Genomic DNA, 6,859 nt, shown 5'->3' on the forward strand with positions numbered 1-6,859 from the left:
ATAGTAAATGTTTAACTACAGGTAACAGGTAAATGCATAGTATGTCTATATAAAAAATTCTATCTAAAATTCTACTTTATAAGAATAGTTAATGATAAAAAATGCTCGCAACATAAGTGAAGTAAATAAAGGAGAAAATTGTATAACATGATTTAGTAAAAATAAAGAAAAGATATATCATATATATATATATACACACACATACATATTTATACAAGCTTAGAAAGTCTGAAAGAACAGATGAGATAAATGACAGATATGTAGATAGATACACAAACTGATAGATAATAGATAGAGATATAGATAAATAAATAGAGAGTAGTCAGAAAGTGATTACACCTTGGTAGAATTATGGGTAAAGTTCTTTTCATCTTTTTTCTAACCTTCCTCGGATGAGTATGTATTAATTTTATTATTTTTAAAAAAGAATATGCTGTAAATTCCTAGGAAATACATTTTATCACATAATTTATCACATGTTAATTGTTTAAAGAGTAATGACTCTAATTCTATAAAGCTTAATAAACATTTTGGGGAAATCTGGCCCCTTCTACATTTTGTCTTCACTTTCCTTGATGTACCTTTAGAACATGACCTATCTAGAAATTAGCCGAGTATGGCTATTAAATAATGGCACTGCTCTTGCATGCACGGTTTCAGAAAAATAAAATGTAAGTTAATAAATTCTCCATTAAAATGACACTATTTCTCAGAAGGACACTACTGGAGACTGCTGGTTGATTAAACCTCCAGCAAGATACATTTCTTTTCTAGTTCTATACTTACTGATGCCACAGTAATAAGTGCAATGCAGAATTACTGCTTGCATTTACCTCAGCACAAGAAGCCCCGGTGTTGTTCCGAATTTACTTTTCAATTTCCTGGACATATCAAGAAAAATAAAATGAGTTAAAAAAAACCCTGGCATCTGAGACTCCAATTCAGATCACCTAAAAATACAATGAGAAATGTAAAAAGTTTCTCCATGAAAACAAAAACAAGTTTAATATATCAGAAATTGAAAGTTAAAAAGGGTAATTTGCTGACATAAAACTTCATTTTTAAATATCCTTATTTCTATATTAGAATAATAGCTAATATTTGGGTAGACTTACCTCCTTTTTCTGTTACTGATTTTCTATAATAAAGTTTATAAGGGACAACTACATCTAGCTGGAATAAATATGAATGGTAAACTCTATTACATTTTTTTTGGTTTGCAAAATGTACTTTGCTAAAATACCTTTTGAATCACAGTGACAAAATTCTGCTTCCAGGGATATGAAGATTCAGTGGCGAAAAAAAGTATTTTCAAGTGACATAATAATAGACTTCTTTCTAACACTTCAGCATCCTAGAATATGATAGCAAGGTGACAAGCAGTAATAGCGTCTTCTGCTCTTTCTACACACAGTCACAAATTAATTTGAGGATATCTTTCAGCTTTTATTTTTTTAAATTAGGACAAAGACCAACTTAATGATGTGTTTTAACTACTACCAGTAGAGTGTTAGGAAATCTAAACAATCTATCATTTTTAAAGGTGTTCTGGCCTAATTTTATCTCTCATTTTTACTATATAAAATTTGAAACATTTTGGAGGTAGTTTGAGATTTTTAAATTAGCCCTCTACACATTTAGATTAAAATATTTCTTAGATCTTTACAGTTTCAATTAGGTTTTATTGATTTTATCCTCTGTAATAATTAGTGCTGGATAGACAAAAATAACAACTGGACGAGATATATAAAAGATCAGCACAATGAGAAGTTATTTCTTGCTCTACGAAATTTCCAAGTTTTTAGGGTACAGGGAATGTTTCCTCCCTCAAATCACTTGAGAATCCAAACTGAGGGCAACTTTTCTCACTTCAATATGCAGTGTCCAAGGTTGCCTTGGAGACCATACTCGGTCAGAAAAGGAAGTGAGCATGGAGGTGGACTTTTAAGAGATCGGGGGTGTATGAGGGGTGGAGAGTTCTATTCCATAGAAGAGAATATAGTCACATGCACATATCTGTCTGAAAGAGAAGCTGGAAAATAGAGTTCAGGAGAAAGAACAGGCTTTCTTGGAAGTTTTCAAATAGCTGCCACCAAGTTGGTACCTCTACCCATGTATACTTCTTTCCAAGTGAGACAACATAATATGCTAGTTAGGGAAGTCTGTTCAAAGTCTGTTGGGTTTGAATTTGGTTCCTCATACTCAGATGACCTCTGCATTAAAAGAGAAGTTATGAGTACCGTCCCTCCACACTGAACATTAAGTCAAGAGTAGGATTGTTGTATCAAAGTTCCTGTTTAGAAAAGAGAAAGATGAGAAACACATCACAGTCCCTAGTTCATGGTAGGATAAATCCTACAAGGCAGGCACTGTGGAAATTCCCTTCCTAGGACATGGAGAATGTTTTTGACTATATCCAAAGTGTGCTGTCTGAATGAATATTCCCTTCTTCTTCCGAGTATCCTGTGGCCCTTGGCTCTACCCTTTGAGAAGTCCCTCCTTACTGTGTTCAGGGGCTACATCTGAAGTGAGTGGAGTGAAGGAGACCTTACTTGGAAATTTCACAGTTGAAATAACTATTTTCCTGATAGTGATATTTCTGGCATTTACTGGATTGATGATCACATTCTACCCTGCCCCCATTATTGAGAGATGAGGGCTTCTTTTAAACTTCTTAATAAAACATCAGACTTATAGACAAGTTAAAACAATAATGCTAAAATACCCATATCCATATCACTGAAATTCCCAAATTGTTAATAACTTTATGGACTTGTGGTTTCTGAGACAATATAATTCCAATAAAAATGTATATGCTACTGATAAGTTCCATGTTCCAGTAAATGTTGCCAAAGGTTTTTCCTAGCCATAATTTTTAAGTCAGCTCTATTAAGTTGGCTTTGTTTCTTTGTTCTTCCTCTTCCTCCATCTCTCTCCCCCTGCCTCCCTTCCTCTCTTTCCTATTGATATTGCTTTAAGGTCATCTAAAACAGTAGTAGTGCATGAGAAGACAGTCCTTCTCAAGCTGATTTTTGCACAAGCTGACCCCCTTTGATTATACTATACTAATGTGCCTTTGGTTCTCAGAGCCTTTTTCAGTCTTACCTCTTATTGTTCAGAGTTCAGAGCAGTTGCATTTTCAAACCCTATGATGCTTTTAATCTAGCTTTCTCTATTCCCTTCAATCTCTCTTTAAAGCTAGCTAATTCTTGCTTGAGTTCAGTTCTTTCTTATAAGACATGGCTCAGTGTGGCAAGTAACAGTCACACATTTATTAACTTTCCACCTTTTTCTCATCACTTACCCTAGAGCTACAGATCCAGTAGGCATCTGTTCTACCTTCTAAATAATTACAGGTGACAGTTTTCAAGATGTTTTGCTACCACAAAGTTCCCGATTCTACTTTGTCACTTGCTGTATACATTTTTCTCACCACCTACCACATGACCTCCATTTGTTTTTTTGGTCGTAGAGCTAAATTTTATGTTATAACACATTTTAGTTTTTTACAGCAGCACTCCATTTAGACATTGCTATTTTTCTATTATTAGGGTGAGCTGGGTTATAGACAATGGAGCTAAACATTCAATGATTTAAATTATTATCACTCTCATGCAAACTGTCAGGGACATTCCAAGTCAATGACCAATTATTAAGTAGGATATGGGCACTTGAGGGGTTTCTATTTAGGGCAGAAGGGGGAAAAAGTATGAAGTAATGTTCATTGGCCATGTTTATAAGATGGACCCAGAAATGTGTCTATCACTTTCCTCACATTCTACCACAGGATACTTGGCTACATTCACAGCGATCTGCAAGGGAAATCAAGAAGACAGCCTCAGTTCTGCACCCAGGAAAAACAGAGTAGGTCACCAGGTGGTAGTCTTCACCTTATTTGTGAATTTCTCAAAAGTAGTTACATAACTCATGAGGAATCAAGTATATATAAAAATAGAAAGGTATGTATGGGTAAAGAAAAGCAGAAGTAAAATATGTTGAATGGAAAAAGCAACAGTAACCACTAAATTTGTAGTCATTCATAACTTGCACTTTATAATTTGAGAGGAATGACTTCTCCCTTCACTGCCTTGAATGAATATATATATACACACAAATACATATTTGTATATGTACAAATCTATATCTATATATATATGTATTCCTAGTCACTGTCTCTTTGCTTACAAATGTTTTGATATCACTGATGATGAAATTATTAGGCTATGAGGTTTTATACTTTGTTTCAAGATAATTGTGCATTTGGCAAAAAAAAAGGAGAAAGTAAACTTTCAAGTTTCAATAAAGCTCTAATTTCTGATCACTCTGTGACTTATATAAAATTATGCTCATCACAAGGCAAATATTACTTTTCCTTTTAAGAAAACCAGAATCTTTTAACAGTGGAAAGGATTTTCTGTGTCTACAGAATTCATTTCTGTTAGGCTTGTCATGTTTGTTTTTCTGATATAATTCAGATTTTGTTGTGGCAAAGGAGAAGAACACTGGACTGCAAAATAAATACTAAATACTACATATATAATATTGACTCTAGATATATTATATTACTTCTTTCTAGCTTATAAATCTGTAAAAGAGATTTTAATATATCCTGAATGTGGTCAAGGTCAAAATTATATTTAGTGTGGTAATGGTATTCCAAGTGTACATAAAAATGAAAGATAATGATTATATTTATTAAGCAGTGATTAACAGAATTTGTTTAATCTGCACAAAACATATGGTAGAATGATGCCTATTTTACAGATAAGAAAATTGAGGCTCAATAGTCTTAGTACTTAACCAAGATCCAAAAACAAAAAATAAAATAATGGCTGTTTGGCTCAGGAGCTGTTTAACCATTTCTCTGCGCTATGTGTCATATATTGCTCAATTTCCATGAAGAGAAAATTTATTAGAGGAACAAGTTACCTACTGGCATCCAGAGTAAAGTGATTTCTTAGAACACTTGCCTATTAAACTTATTTTGTCCTTTTTCCTCTTGGTTAACTGTTGGTTTTTGACCAAACATATAACATTGTCCATCTGAAAAATACTTTTTGTTTACCTGTTGCTCTGCAAATTTCACATATATTCAGGCTCCAAAGTCTATTTTGCTAGAAATAATTAAAATTCATAAATATGACTTTCCTCTCCACATGCATTTTAGTGTGTATTTCAAACGAGGCAAGACACACTGAGATTATGTTGTACACGCAGGCAGCATGACTTCAGTTACGAATGACAGCCATATCTCATATCCTTGAACCTATGATACTTTTCTTTTTTTCTCACTCAACCAACTTGCAGTGTTACAAATAACTTCAAATTTAATGACAGCATGAACATGTACCTTTGTTGAAAAGTGGAAATTAAGGTTTTTTTTTTACAATGAAAGTAAAGTTTCATTGTTACAAAGAAGAAACTTATGAAGAGTAATGTATTCTAATAGATCTCTTTCAGCCTGTCTCATCCTTCCCAGTCAATCATCATGACTTGGACATCAAAACAAAACAGAGTGAACAGAAGATTAAAATAATGCCATGCATTGCAGCTTGTATTTAAAAAGTTAAACCGATTTTTCTTTACCTGGGTAATGTGATCTTCCACTAGTTTGTTTTAGAAGGCTGTTTTAACATGTCTCAATACCATATGGTGCAAAATATCAAACAAAATACTGGCCATGAGGGCTGCATGGAGGGCACTTGTGCAGGACCACACGGGGAGGATTTGCTGCCGGGGGCTGGTCCTCTAGAGGAGTAACGGTGCTACAATGTCAGGCATGGATTCTGTCGATTACCAATCCCCAGCTCGTCCACCCTTAGATTTAGATATATTTCTTACCAGAATCCCTCTGAGAAGATAATACGGGTGTTCCACGTTGAAGTAGTCAATATTGCCTCTGCTCAGCTGCATACTTCCTTCTCTTTATGAGTCAGTCTTTCCTCAGCCCTGTTACAGGTTTGAGACACAGACGAGACTTAAAAGCTGTGACCTGAAGACAGCACATGTAGAGTTCCACTGACCTGGAAACATCATTCCTGAAGGAAGAGAAAGAGTGCTCTCTGAAAAGAGAATTCAACTTTAGGATAACTAATAGGGGTAACTAAACATCAGCACACTCCGCAATAAACCCTATCAAGTGTCTTCCTCTAATTTTAAAACTGACAGCTCCAGGATAAAAATGTATTCCCTAAAAGCAAGTAATAAAGTATCCCATTTTCTTTCCCATTTATTTATATCCAAAATCTCTAGGAAACTAGCCATGAATGAACATTATCTCCTCATTCTACAATTAGGAAAACTGAGACATTGGTGGATTAATTAAATAGATGACACCAGTGGTTTAAAAAAAATTTTCCCCCTAAGACCAGAGATGTTCAATAAAACTATAATACTATTTTTTACTTTAGGTTAAGTGAAATGAGACAGTCAAACAAATGTATTACTGTTGTTCCCCCAAGATGTCAGTTACCAAAACAGAGATGGAATGGGTGATTGTAAGTGGATTACTCAGGTCTTCCATTATTTACAACCTTTACAGATGGCTTGGCCAACATTCATTAATTGGTACCACCTAACTTGAAGTATGGTGTTCCCCAGCGTGTGGATTCAGCAGCGTGAGGACACAGAATTCATCCATACCAAAAGCCTCATCTCATCATCAGTGCTGAAGAGCAAAGACAACTAAGACATAAAAAATGTTTGTTTCCTAAACTAAACTTAGAGGCTATACTTAGTTATATTCTATTCTTCTTTACATTGTGTCACCTTTACTTGGACCCAAATCCAAGTAATATTTTTAAACAAACTAGAACTCTACATGAAGATAGTAAAATAGTTACATACACACTGTTGTTCT

General features: G+C 34.3%; 1 long non-coding RNA gene across 1 annotated transcript in view; it reads right to left on the reverse strand.

Annotated features, from left to right (window-relative positions):
- LOC115302945 overlaps positions 1-6,033 on the reverse strand; it is a 59,013-nt gene extending 52,980 nt beyond the window's left edge. Inside the window, exon 1 of the long non-coding RNA XR_003913734.1 lies at positions 5,842-6,033. This is a non-coding gene — a long non-coding RNA (uncharacterized LOC115302945). The remainder of the gene's footprint in view (positions 1-5,841) is intronic.
- Positions 6,034-6,859: the final 826 nt, after the last annotated feature.

This window comes from Suricata suricatta, chromosome 9 (assembly GCF_006229205.1).
Source record: "Suricata suricatta isolate VVHF042 chromosome 9, meerkat_22Aug2017_6uvM2_HiC, whole genome shotgun sequence".
Classification (NCBI taxonomy): domain Eukaryota; kingdom Metazoa; phylum Chordata; class Mammalia; order Carnivora; family Herpestidae; genus Suricata; species Suricata suricatta.